The 15,107-nt window shown below is 38.4% G+C and overlaps 1 protein-coding gene across 4 annotated transcripts in view; it reads left to right on the plus strand.

Annotated features, from left to right (window-relative positions):
- b3gat1a (beta-1,3-glucuronyltransferase 1 (glucuronosyltransferase P) a) overlaps window positions 1–15,107 on the plus strand; it is a 130,437-nt gene that overhangs the window by 87,612 nt on the left and 27,718 nt on the right. The window lies entirely within an intron of this gene.

Here is a 15,107-nt window from a genome sequence, read left to right on the forward strand (position 1 = left end):
ATAGATAGATAGATAGATAGATAGATAGATAGATAGATATAAATAAATAAATATACAAAATTAACAAAATGGCACTAAATTGCTTGACAGACATGACTTATGGAAAAAAAAATAATATAGAGTATATTTCTTTTTGCTATTATTTTGTAATTGTTTTTTCATTCTAAGATGCATTATTTAGGTGTTTGTTGATCCCCCCCCCCCCCCCACATAGCGGTTTGTATTATATAATTTTTAACTGCTGTTATTGGCACATCTGCTCTCACTTGTCTGTATATAGGGTTGCTCCTATGTAGATAAGTGCTGTTGTCATCACATACTGTTAAAAAGTGGCAGATGGTCACAGATGAGTATCTGTTTTTTGTACAGTTTAAAGTGCCATTGTAAATGTATTTACACACAAAGTAGGAAGCTATCCTGTTGGATACGATTGATCATAAAAGGGATTGCAATGAATAGCCTATGAATATATATATATATATATATATATATATATATATATATATATATATATATATATATATATATATATATATATATATATATATATATGTATGTATAAGGAGAGAGAGAGAGAGAGAGAGAGAGAGAGAGAGAGAGAGAGAGAGAGAGAGAGAGAGAGAAAGAGATATCAACCCTAACTCAACTACAGTGACACAGTGGGGTTAAACTGCAAATTCAGGCTAGTTTTCAAGACCGTTGCCATATGTCTAATAACTTTTTTGTTACATTCACGCTATTTTTCTAAAGATTAAGAACTTTTTTATACAATTGCTTAAATTATTTATATTTTTGCAAGTCACATATTCAGATTAATAAAATGCATATGTATCATTGTGTAAAATAAGTCAAACACTTTTTTTTTATTCCAACATACCGTTGTCATGTCTAATTAAGTTTTTTTTGGCAACATGCATGCTACTTTTCTGAAGTAACTTTTTTATACAACTGCATTAATTATATTTTTACACAATATATTCAGAATATTACAACTTGTATGCATTGTGTCAAATATACACCAAAACATTTTTTTTTTATTCCAAACATTCACAAGAATTTTTAAGATAAAAGAATAACTATCTTTTTAACACAATTGCAGAAAAAGAGGGAGATACTGTCAGTTGGACTTATATACACAAATGATCTGTGTTAAAGTGTAACCTTTGAAAATAAGTACAACAAAAGGCAATTTTGTTTATTATCATTCATGATAGATGCATATGCAAGAGACGGATGTTTTTTTTTTTTTAATGTCTATTATTTCCTGCATGAGACACTCCATGTCTATGATCTTTTCAAATGTGAAAGGGAAGGGAGCAAAGACTTCATCCTGATCCATGCAGAGGACTAGTGGTGGGGTAACTTTCCTGGCAAAGTGATGCGAGTTCTCCTTCGAAACCTCCAAGCGACCAAGATGTCTCTCAGCACAGGGATGTCCTTTGTGCAAAATGATAAAGAAATTGAATAACAAAATCAGTCATGAGTGTCTTGATTGTTTTTGATTCTGTAACAGTTACCACCTAAAACATGCAAAAGCTAGACAGAAACATTCACCCATGGCAACATACATGCATGTTCTTGGTTTGGGAGCCCGCCATTGTACCTGGCTCTGTTGGGATGAATTGACTAGGATAATGAAAATAAAAAAATAAAATGAAACAAATAGTTTTACAGGCTATGACAAGCAACTCAAGGTACCACCACTTTCTAATCACAGGCATGTCAGACTAAATAAGACATAGAAAGTGATAATCTTTACCGTGACATTTCTAATGTTCTCACGGTCAATTTTTCCAAACCAAAAACCCCCAAAAAACAAATATTAAATCTGTTCATGAAAACTCACTTTAGCTAAATAAAAGGGAAAGTCTGTGGTCACATATAGAGCATACTGTGGAGATAAGAAACTTAATGTTTTATTGAAAAAGCTGGATGTAGAAAAAAAAACAAGGACAATGGTAAGACCATTGTCTTTTACACGAAGGTGCTAAATATCGAGAACACTTTGTTGACGCTGTGATAACACTTCTGTGTAAAATAAATGTTGACGTGCAAATCAGTTACTCTTTTAAAGATAGTTTTTTTTTCACTGTCAAGACAAACCCAGAATGCTATCACAAGTAGCCAAATCAAAACCACAGCTGCCTTGTGATAATTATCATGTAGGTGGACATGAAAATTGCCTATTTTACTTCTGAAGTTGTTATCTTAACAGTGTACAGATATGTCAAAACTCTGGAGTGTGTCTATGATGTACAAACTGAAACAAAAGATACAAAACTTGAAAAACGCAGAAACATGTCCTGACAGCCTGAAACCTGAAAATTCTTTCTGTAGCTCCCAATCACAAATTCGGAAGGCTCATGAAGGATCCTTCAACTTAGTCCCGCCCCGACGGCAAAACAGCGCCAGCTTGTAGTGACATCGTAGCTGAAGGAACTCTGCAGTGACAATAAAACCTCTCATTGAATAAAAGCACCGGCGTAAAATGAGAATATCATCAGAAGTTTTTACTTTCTAACAATGTTTGACTTTATCTAATGTCTAATTTTTCAAAGCCAAATCTCTTTTCGCCGTCATTGCAGGTGACTTTTCAATGTTTAATTTTTAAATGTTTGATTTTACAATGCCAAGTGTCTTTTAAATGTCGCCTCAAGCTGTCCCTGTTTTAGCTCCATAGTATCTCTGGTGTGGCATGATCGAAGGTGCTTCATCTCCGCCTATAGTTCTGCTGCGAGTACCCTCTCCATTTTGGCTGTCACAGAACCTCTGAATTTCCATTGAAAGCAGTGTAAATTAAATAGCTACATTATGTTTTATTATAGGGACACCATTCATCCTGTCATATGTTGAACATGGAAGCTGAGGTGGACAAGTATATATATATATATATATCAATAATATTATCATTTTCCTTGAATGAGTTGAGTGTGACTGGGGAGCGTGTGATTTCAGACCCTTTGCACACCACTGCAACTGCTGACAGTTGGTGAGACTGATGAGGGATCTCCAAAGTGGGAATTGGTTCATTTGACTCTGGGGCCTTTTGTCTTAGAGCCAGATGCATGTGCCCTGAAAGGAGCCACAGAGGAGTGTTAGATCTAAGTCATTGCTTGGCTGATGTCAGTTGATGAAGAAAGGCCAACAATTAAAGAATGTCATCGACCCTATTTAAACAATGATGGGGAGGAAAATAAGTGGAGACAGAAGAAACGGTCCTGTTTGTTAAAATGGTTTTGAGCGATACACGGGGCAGGAGAGCATATTTTAGCAGAATTAGTTTTTAAATTAAACTTATTTAACCCATGTTTTCAATAATGGCACTGTATTTCAAACGTTTATTGGTGGCGTCATTTATTTTGGAATTAAAGCTATAGTTGGCAATCCTGTTCAGAAACACTTCTTTTTATACTGGGTGAAATGTCCTTTCTATTCTGACAGTAGTCAATACATTATGTGTTCAGAAAATGGAAGTAAAAAAATTGGATCTCAGTGAGAACTGCAGGCCTGTAAAAACTCTGACCAACCACTACCATTCACACCGAATGGCAGGGATTTGTCAGAGGTTTGGTACTGATCCCCCCGCTTCCCCCCCTCTGTCCCTCCATCACCTCATCTATTGGTTGTCCCACATGCCAATCATTCTGATGAGATTTTTTCACGTGATCTCCCTAAGGAGCAGAAGAGCAGGTAATACGGTCTTGTGCATGTGCAGTTATTCGGGGGAGTGTCGGCCTAGTGGTTAGAGCAGTGTGCTTGCACTCAGAGAAGGATGCAAGTACCCGGTTCGATCCCCATAGCGCCTGCACTCTGCAGGGGCGTAGGAATGTTTGGGGGGTCATGGCCGAGCGGTTAGAGCAGTGCTCTTGCACTCAGAGAAGGATGCAAGTACCCGGTTCGATCCCCAGTGCCAGCACTCTGGGTCCCTGAGCAAGACCCTTAACCCCAGATTGCTCCCCGGGCGCCGCACAGTGGCAGCCCACTGCTCCCCGAGGGTGATGGGTTAAAAGCAGAGAACAAATTTCGTTGTAACGTATGTTTCAATGACAATAAAGATGATATTACTATTACTATTATTACAAAAAGGGACTTGGGGACACTTCTGGAGAAATTTCCAACTCTACCTTTAACATTCTCAATTCAATATGCCATATTTAAATTGTGTTATAGTAATGCATCTTATTTCTAAATACATACAAGGAGAAAAATGTTTACGTACAGTTATTATATATAACATTATTTTAATCACATTTCTTTTTCTATGTTTTAATCACATTTCTAAAACAGATTCTAAGTTAGTCTTGGTTCTATTGGGTTGGATGAGATTTGCCATAAAGAAATCCTTAAAAACAAAACAACAAAAAAGCACTTGCACCTTTATGAAGTAATCCTGTGTTTTTTCCTGACCTTTGCCTTTAAACAGTACTCTTCAACAAGGCACTTTTTAAGGATTTATTCCTATTTGTATGATTGATACTTGTTAATAATGTAAGTCGCTGTGACTGATTCCTTTACCCAATTCATCAACTAGTCATAGAAATGATTCTTATTACCAAATCACATTTATAATAGGAACAATATAATAAGTTCAGTCACATCTAAATTCAGTAATGACTATATATGCAGTCCATACACGACAGGCATTCTCATTCCTGCAGCACACTCAGTTCTAACCTGTTTACTGTCACCTAATAATATTGCCTTGGTGTTATACTTTTATCTTATCCATGTACCTATCAAGATGAAACCCTAAGCTCTTTACTCTGTACATATGTGTGAACTGCAATAAAAGTACATCTCATTAATTTGAGTATTTTATCGTGCATCGTAACTGGTGGTCACACTAAGCTGTAAAAAAAAGTAATTACAACCTCCAGCTCTGTGGCCTTCAGAACCCCCGGCCCAATGTTGAGTTACAGCTGAGCTCTAAAACACATTTTGGAGATGTACCGTTATATGTGTCATACAGGTTAATATTTATGTTTTTTATTGCCCAGGATAAAAATAAATACATATGATTGAAAAAAATGAGGCCATCACTTGCATGGTTAAAATAGTATAGAAAACAACAGAACATAGAGTGACAGCCAAATAGATAGCACACAGATCTGCTTTCCATTTGACTGTCACAATTCCACTAGGCATATAAATAACTAAAGCCCCCTTTCCATTAAAAGCCCCAGGATTTAAAGCCCCAGGCTTTGGTCTCCCAGGGTAAAACCAAAGTCCAGGGTTTTGGGTTTTTGTGTTCCCGTTAGCAAGGGGCCATTTATGCCCCTTGCTAATGGGAACGTCCCAAATGACATTTGGGATGTCCCAAATGACATTTGGGACGTTGTGAAGAAAAAACTGCAGTAACAGTCCGGTCCAGCGGGTGGTGGTAAGAAGACAGCGGTCAATCAGACAAATGCAGAGAAGTTGTATCCATATCCTGACACTCTCATACTACCACCAGTGTTGCCAAGTCCGCTTATTATAAGCAACTTTTGGCTTCTTTTTTTCTAAAGTCGCTTGTAAATTTCATGAGTCGCGGGTTGCATTTTTTTGGGCTTGTTTCTGAAAGTGAAGTCGCTTATTTTAGGCTCTAAAATAAGTGATGATAAACATGTTAGAGACCCGCTTGCACTGCCACGCTACAGACACAGTACTGGCTCAAATATCCCTCTGCCTCTCCGCGTTCACACACCAATACCAACCAATAGAAAAAATATACTAGACATATCATTACCATAGATATACCATTATATAGAAAGACGCACCATGGACTGACACTCCTCTATTTGGATCAACAATTATTACATCCTTGCACTGATTTCTTTTAAGAATTGGCCGTGTTGGAATGGGTTCATAGTCACCTGGTGACATCATGATGTAGAGCTGTGTGTCATCTGCATAGTTAGAAAAGCTTATGTTATTGTTTTTTATGACAAAAAAAGTCCCTGTCCTTTAAGTAAGATTTAAACCAGTCGAGGGCTGTGCCAGAAAGACCAACCCAGTTTTCTAGGCGCTCTAACAGAATGGAGTGATCAACACTATCAAATATTACCTCAGGTCCAATAATACTAGCCTTGTGGTTCTTCCACAGTCTGCATTTATACTGATGTCATTAAACATCTTACCAAGGGCAATCTCTGTAGTGGTGATAATGTAAAACAGTTAAATTTGTGTTTTTTGCATATTGTGTAAATAAAACACTGTATACAAGAATACAGAAGGTTGAGCAAAGGCTTTTAGAACATATATAGTCTGCAGTAAGCCCCCGTGCAGGGCAGCCTGACAGAGTTCTGTATCCCTGCGTACTATGGGGGCCAGTAAGGTGGTACACTTTCCGCTCTGACAGTTCCAACTGGCCCTTTGTGAATCTAGGCTGGATGGTGTTATAAGGACCACGTTCAGATGATCATATTAGGCATGACATGTAGTCTGCTAAATGATTATGACCTAGCTTACAAAGCAACAACCTGGCAGCTGAAAACATCTTAATGATGTTTCAGCTGTGATTAATAAAAAAAAACAGGAGAAAAAAAATTGTACCTGGAACTGGGTGCTGCTAATTTTAGCAGAAACTTTTGAAATACATGACACAAGTTCAAAACTTATGACATCGCCCTTAACTTAACATAATGAGGTAAATGTGGAATTGATAATGTTGTTTATGGTGGCTTGATTTAAACTATTTAACTTTTCTTTAGTTAAAATAATAAATTAATGTGATTAAATACAAACAAACTGTAAATTATTAAACTTACCGTTGGCATGCTTTCGCAAACACTGGAAGTGAACAGGAAGTACGCTGAAACTGCTCTGATGTAGGAACCTTTCACCGCTCCATGAACCACCCGATTTCAGCGTTCTTGCAGATACGAGTAAATCGGAATGTCATTACTGTCTCGTTGAGGACCAGGCAAAGCAACCAGCCACACACACCAAAAACAGCTTGTGGCGTGAGATTCTTCTACCAGGTTGTCACCTGGTTTTGTCCTGCAAAAACCACCTGATAATATACAGGTTAATAGTTAATACTGTTTACAAATTAATAGTGAAGTGATATCTCAAAGAGTAGACACTGCACAGAGCTAACACAGCTCAACCTGTTACTCATGGCAGTGAGTAACAGGTTAATACTGCCACTTAACTAAAGAAGGAAGAGCAGGGCAAAAACAACAAATGCAGGAGAGATTTGAGAGTCGTTTGTGTGGACTGATGACAAGGCGGTCCATAGAAATGCAGTAGAGGAGCAAATGTGCTACTGTAAAATGCACCATAAACCGATCAGTCTCTGAAGCATAACCACAACTCTGATGTCTGCCAATGTTGTTGTCCATGTTAAGGCATGCATGTTAAGGGAGAGGTGAGATGGTCTGTTGACTTTCATGCACCAACACGTTAGTTTATAGCAAGTCATGCAGATAGTAGTGTTGAGACAAAACAACCTCTGGTGCAGTGGGGACCGCTTATATATGTAGGGATGCAGGTGTCTGTATCCCGTGGTCATCGGGCAAGAGGCAGGGTACACCCTGGACCAGTCACTAGTCCATCACAGGGCAACACAGACATCATAGAAAATAAGCCTCAAAAACTCAGATCTAACCCTGTAATGATGCAGGTGTTTAAATCTGTAAACAACGCCAAAGACCACAGTATTTAAAGGGTAACTCGCCCCCAATTCAACTTTTTTTGATCAATTAGTCAAGTCTTATCATCAAATTACATGTTATAGCTCATAATACATTGAGTAAAAAGCATTTTTCCCAACAAGACACAAATAAATTCAGGTATAGTTCCTTTAAATGTCAACAAGGGAATTGTCAAAGCAAAAACATTTAGAGGTCTCGTGAGGTCCTGTGACAGAAAGGACAAATAATCATTCACCCCCAACCTCACACTTAGGAGCAGTTTTGGAAAGGCCAATTATAATCTAATGTTCTAGTTTTTGAACTGTGGAAGGACATGCACAGGGGGAATATGCAAACTCCATGCAGAAAGGTCCACCCATGCCGGGATTGGCACCTACCACCAACCAGCCACAAGTTACAATTGCTTGATTGACTTAATTAAATCAATAATGCATCCAGCTTCAAAGAAAAAATAAATACAATTCAAAGAAAACCTTTTTTTATATATACATGATAAACTTTATGCTCACAAACTATAGCTGTTGTCGTATGCTGGTGAAGATTCTCAGTCATCCAGGTCATGGTCATTCCAAAAAAAATAAAATAAAAAACAAAGCAACTGGACTTGTTTTCCGTAGTTGAAGACGTTTCGCTTCCTCTCCAGGAAGCTTTCTCAATACCTGAGGTATAGCTGTTGTCGCATCTTTGTTCTGCCTGTCTATTCCCTGTTCCTGATGTCTGTAGTACACACTGTGTTATCCTCTTATCTCAGATTTGTGTCGTTACTTCCTTTAAAAGCCGTTTGCACTGGAGTGACCGCTTTGGTTGTATAAGAAGAAATCCCTCCTCCTCACCCGTTTTCTTCCACGGAGTTCATCAACGTTTCCCGTGTAGATGATCTTTGTAGCAAAAGGGCTCACCTTTCCTCTGGTGCCAATGAATGGTCATACATTCATTTGACATAATCCTGTTGAAAGGTTGTCTTTTGAATAGGGCTGGGCAAGTTAACGCGTTAATTTCGCGTTAATTCATTACACTATTAACGGCGATATTTATTTTATCGCGCATTAACGCATGTTGCTCACATGCTTTCAGTCAGTGTCAGTCAGCAGACACGCTGACTGCAGCGCGCTGTCACGGCAGCACTCTCCCGCTTCCCCTCCCCTCTCGTACATGGCTCAGCGGCGTCAGCCAATCAGCACGCAGGCTCAGTCTGGCCCGCCCACTCAGCTCTCACACAAACTTAACAAACAAACAGCTGAGAGCACAGACATCATATACGTAGACGCGTCGTAGGGCGCAGGTTCGCACGTCAACGTCACCGCCATATTGTATGTGGCAGAAAAAAGTTCAGTTCTGGTATTGTGAACGTGAATCAGAGAAGATGCCTCATTCGGTGCTGCAATAAATACACACACACACACACACACACACATATATATATATATATATATATATATATATATATATATATATATATATATATATATATATATATATATATTTATATATTTATATTTGTGTGTGTATATGTTCTGAGAATCGATTTGTTAAATCTAAACATTGTTGTCTTCATTATTTCATAAAACCGCGTCACATGTGAACCTTTAGGAACAGACTTTTTGGGTGAGTATTAAAGAGGTAAAATTAATAAAATGAGAGAAAAAAGTCCTAGGTCAATAAAGTAAAAATAAACAAACAAACACAAAAGTGATAATGTTATGATAAAAACGTCATATCATGAGAATTAAGGGGGAACATTTCCAGAATACACATAGTTTGCAGAATTATTTTACTCCTGGAGTAATAGGGCCAGGTTAGATTATTTTAAATATTTTTATTCTTTAGGAGAATAAATTCAGGAGAATGAAGCTAAAGGGATACGAAAATAAACTTGTAATATTACAAAAAAAAATACTATGAATACAAAGTATATTCAGAGATTAAAGTCCCTCTGATACTGTTTAAGTGACTGAGTAACTGCAGATTTGCCACATTTAAGATGGCGGACGCTCTGACGCATCGCAGCATAGGCAGAACCCGCCCAACGACGCGTCTACTCTTATATTATGTCTATGGCTGAGAGAGACCGCAGCAGCGAAAAAACATGAACAGAGGAAGTAGCACCGTTAGGCCTTATTTTAATACCGTAAATGAAATCAAGCTGTATGTTTTGTAAAAAGCCGGTTCATTTCAGTGGAAACACAACAAATTTATCTAAACACGTGAAAAAACATGAAAACGTCGAGCCCCAGAAACGGAGAGAGGAGACGAAACTTCTCTCATTGCCCCGACAGACCCACAGACGTCTCTGACTGAGGCGTTTCAGTCCTCCAGGGAACATCCAGGTAGATCAGTGGATGGATGGATGGATGGATGGATGGATGGATGGATGGATGGATGTTACTGGAGCCCACACATAACATGTAATTAAGACCTTGAAAGAACCCAGTACATATATTAAAAAGTGTTATTTAAGATAAGATAACATTAGCTAATCCTTTTTTATCCCACGACGGGGAAATTTATAGGATTAAAGCAACAGGCAGGTGCACACAACACAGACAAAATTACATAAGGATTGAAATATATAAGAGGTGGATTAGCGAAAAAAACACTGAACATAACATTATTATTATTATTATTATTATTTAATTGTAATAATAAAATAAAAACCACAAAACCCAAAAGGTCAACAGTTTCATGATACATCAAGCTTAGGGACTGGCTAATATACAGCAGGTCAAAAAAGGCCATATTTTGGCTGCAGTGCTTGCTGTTCTCTTATGAAGAAAAGATCAAGTAGTGCACTAAATTCAATAGATGGGTTGAAAATATCCAGTATAAAATAAGTGCTACAAATGTTACAACACTTTTGTTCATATGGCAGCAGAACATTAAAATAAAAGTGCTCTTTACACTACTTTTGAATTCATTCTTGGAGTTTGTAAATACAATGCGATTAATCGCGATTAATCGCGATTAATCAGGGCGATTAATCGCGATTAAATATTTTAATCGTTGCCCAGCCCTACTTTTGAATCAAGGAGACAATTTGTTATGTGAAAACCAAAAGACATTTTGAGATTTATTTGCCGCCTGTTCTAGCGGGTATGACTCCATATGGGTTTTTTGGGTTCAAGAAAAGTCAGTTTGGGAATTACCTATCAGCTTTGAAAGACAACAGGAAAGTCTGCTGTGATTAGTTTACATTTCATACTTTCACAAGTTTTAGGTTTCCTGACCCTAAAACCTATTTAGAAGCCTCTGTCTGTAAAATCAATCTTAAAGATCTTAAAATCTACGCCCCACCCCGGCTTGGCATTAGGTTAATTTCTATTTATGCAGTGAAAATGCGGGGAGAAAAACAACGGCCTCAAAAGAATGCCCTCAGTCCAAGAATAGATTGTTAAAGAAATCTGCATATAATGGCATAAATGTTCTCATTTGCAATAAATAACTACTCAGTATTGGCTTTATTTAAAAGAAAAAACAAACAAAAAAAAAAACAGAACAAGCAACATAACGACTTTTTGTCTCGTTTTGGTAACCTTATTATTTGCGGATAAAAGCCCCTATTGTTATTAGAAGTACAAACCCTTACTAATTAACAATCGGAGGTGGACACTTGTAGCTGTGCTCTGTTGAGTCCATAAAGAAAAGAGCTAACAACAGAACAGAGAAAATCTTAGACAGATCACCTACTCCCGACTTCATGTCCTTCAAAAGCAATTTAGCCAGCTTAAATCGATGCAGATTTTAAAATTCACATTTAATGACACCTCTCGGCGAGGCCGTTCGAGGTGCTGTGACAGTATCATCAATAATGATCTATTGTAGCAGCTTGTCCTCCACGGATCCCCAGATATCTCCCCCCCGAAAGCTGTTTGGGGCTTTTCAAAGTTGCCTGTAGACGTGTGTGTGTGTACACAAATAAAAGCAAGTAATTGTACAACTCACAACACAGCACCTCCAGAGAATGCCTCCTACACACCGATTGGAGAATACAAGAAGAAAAATGGTACAGAAAGCCATGCCGGGGAAAGATGAAGTTATTATTGGTCCTCGGGATGTAGGGGATGCACAGGGCGAAGGTAGCGCTGATGTCAGAGGTAGACTCATTACAAACTTGGAGTCTTGCCCCTGCTTTATCTTTGAAAATGGATCTTATGGCAAGAGGAAAGTGGAAGTAAGTAAAAGTTAGTGATTGGAGTTAAGTTAAGCAATCTTTATTAAATGGTGTCTAGAGTCCAGACAACAGTAATTTAGTGAAACACATTTCAACATCAGCAAGCAGACATGCAGTTTCTGCTCTGGGGTTTCTACCCCAACGATAAAACCAGTTATCAAAAAATGGCAGCAAGACATGCTACACCTTTTAATCTCATACAGTGTAATTTTCTCTGACATTTAAAACCCACCAAAGAAATGTAGTGCTGTACCCCCGTGTTTAACCTTTTTTGGGGTTAATGGTGTTAGTTCAGCAATTAGTCCAACAATTTTCACATACGCTGCTGTTGTTCCGATCTTGTATTAATCAGCGGCAGGTGTTCCCTTCACAGCTGGTTAGTTTGTGCTGATGTGAAAGGCTGTCAGGCTTCATTGTGTGCCGCAGTCTGGGACTGACTTTCTGTATTCTTGCTAGATCACGCAGTGGTTCAGGTGGCACCAAAGCAAACACGGCACCTGGGTGATTGTGACTTACTGAATGCTTACTAATGCATCTCCATACTCGGCTGCCTGTTCACTCTGCAGTCTGCAGTCCATTTACCCGTTAGGTGTAAAAACACTGTCTTTTATTTCATATGATAAAATTCATATATATATATATTCAGGTTTTTTTTTTACCCATTCAGTCGGGAAGGCAGACCTGAATTTGTTCCAAAGAGTATTTGTACAGGAATGCCTAAATAGCAGGCACAGAATCCTACTTTAAGACTTGAGCACATACTCACAATCTGCTGTTTGCTCATACGAGAGACGCTAACGTTAATCTGAACTACGGGCAGTATGTGAGGCAAATATAACGTCAGTCTATGGTCAAAATGAATGGTGTCAAACAATGCATGAGAATGAGGGGTTTCCTAAGCACACTCACCAACCACCATCACCTGGAAAGAGGGGATCAAAAAGAGGGAGAAAGTGCAGATGCAGGGATTCATAAGACATAGAGCCAATGCAAATACGGTATGTAACTTTTTTTGACTTTTAAAAGGCCTCACTGCAAAAATAGAACTAAAAATAATTTCATTTCTTGAAATGAGAGTATTTTTCCTTTGATTTGAGCAGGTAAATAAGATTATTTGCCAATGGATTAAGATTTTTACGCTTAAAATACAAACAATTCAAGTGCAGTATATCTAATTATCTTATTTTAAAAAATGTTAATTCCATTGGCAAATAATACTATTTACCTGAAATGTACAACAATTTGAAGAAAATTTTACCTATTTTTAGTTCTAATGTCCAATGTGGCTAATGTCTAATGTCAAGGCAACTAAGTCTTATGTAAGTTTGGAGGAATTCATTTGGACAAATTTTCAAAATTTGATTTAGCATAACAATTACTAAAAAAAACTTTATAGTAAAGCAAACAATTGAATTTGGACTGCCAACATTCATACCCAAAGTAACACTGCAAACGATGTATCATATTTTTTATATCCATGTACCTGTATGAATGAAGATCAAATGTGGATTAGACATAAACCGTCTACAACATGAAATGTGTGATCAAAGTGTCTTTTGGTCAAAGGGTGAATGTTGTTTTTTTATTTCATCTTGTGGAAAATGTTTGGTGAAATAGTTCAAAACAGTGGTCAGTCAAGAACAATGAAGTACCTTCTAGTCAATTGTCTTACCTTCAGGCTTTGCAGCAAGATGGGGCAGCAGCATCAGAGCAGCTGACTAAAAGAAGCTCAATCAGCCTATGAAGAATGCCGGCTCTGTTCTGAGGATTCCTCTAGAACCTTTGGAGACGATCTTACAAAGAATAATCATTCATCAGATGAAGAACATCACAGACAACCCCGAGCATCGTCTTCATCAGACTGTTGAACAACAGCAGAGTGTCTTCAGTCAGAGGCTTGTTAAGACTGACCGCTACAGGACATCCTTCCTGGCTGCAGCCATCAGCGTCAACCCCCTATTATATGAGTTACAGCAACATTTAATTTCCCTTTGGGATTAATAGAAGTGTTTTTTAAATTGAATTGAATTTGAATTACCCAACAACCTGGGTCACAATTGTTGGTCAGACTAACCCGCTTCAGTTCAAACCCCTGCCCCATAGGCATAAACCCCGATTTGGGGTTGAAGAAATCCCCCAGTCTGAAGTAATGGCTCTGTTTGTCGACTTACCAAAACTGAAGCTGCTGGGCCCCCTTTTGTGTATTGTTAACACATCTATCACGAAAGCACTGCTGCTTAGAATATAAATACAGCGAGTCGATTCCATGAGGCCATAAATTCAACCAACACAGCTGAAGACAGAGCAGCACCACCCACCGCTCCAGCCATCAGGGGCAGGCAGCTGACTTACACTGTCAGGCTTTGGCCTTGCAAAATGAGTAATGAACAATAAAAGCAGCACGTAAAGTGCCACATTATATTTCTCTATGTCTGCCGACGTTTTTCCACGAACAATGTCATAACTGAATCGGTCCAGTGCACCAGCTATTTATACGGATCAGAGGGAGAAGCAGAAACACTCCAAGAACAAATTTCTCTCTAGTAACAATTTTATAAGCCCCCGAAACAAGCAGAGGAAGAGCTATGTAAAAAGATCCCTCAAAACTCTTAGTTATTTTGTGCATAAACTCTATTGAAGAATGTAAAGCTTAGCCAAAGGAGACGATGGAGTGAATGAAATTACATCAGTATTTCACACAGTCTAAATTCAATATTTAAGTGTTGAGAATTTCATCTTCCTTTCAGCAGGTAGATGTTCATTATTAAAGCTCTTACAAAAGTCTTCGGGTAGGCCTTAGTGCATCCAGTTTTGGCACTGACCTTTTTTTATTTATCAGTAAAGTATAACAACCCTGGAAAGAAAGTGTTCTACCGAAGCAGGCTCGTTTGTATAGAGATCGCGTTACCTGGCACCAATGGAAAACGTTCCCTTTACTACCACCTACCATTCTCTTTTAAACCAAGCAAAAACTATCCTAACTCATAAAGCCAGTGTCACATATTCATCATTTCCAGGCTACCCTGACAGGTTGATATTTTTGGCACAAAAAGCCCAATCCAGCGTTTCTGACTCACGTTACACGTTCATCAGTGAAACGTCCAGGACCGACTCCTGTTCCTCCCAGCACAACCGCCGCGACCTTACAGATATGCGTTTTATGGAAGTTCCCATCACAGACTGCGAAAAAAAATCCCATGTGCAGCCATCACACGCTGCACCGGGTGCTGATGCTGCGTGCACGCATCGCCGGCTGTGTACATCCTCCGCAGAGGCTACGCTGCGTCTGATGCATTTGAATA

Source organism: Fundulus heteroclitus, chromosome 18, assembly GCF_011125445.2.
Source record: "Fundulus heteroclitus isolate FHET01 chromosome 18, MU-UCD_Fhet_4.1, whole genome shotgun sequence".
NCBI classification, from domain to species: domain Eukaryota; kingdom Metazoa; phylum Chordata; class Actinopteri; order Cyprinodontiformes; family Fundulidae; genus Fundulus; species Fundulus heteroclitus.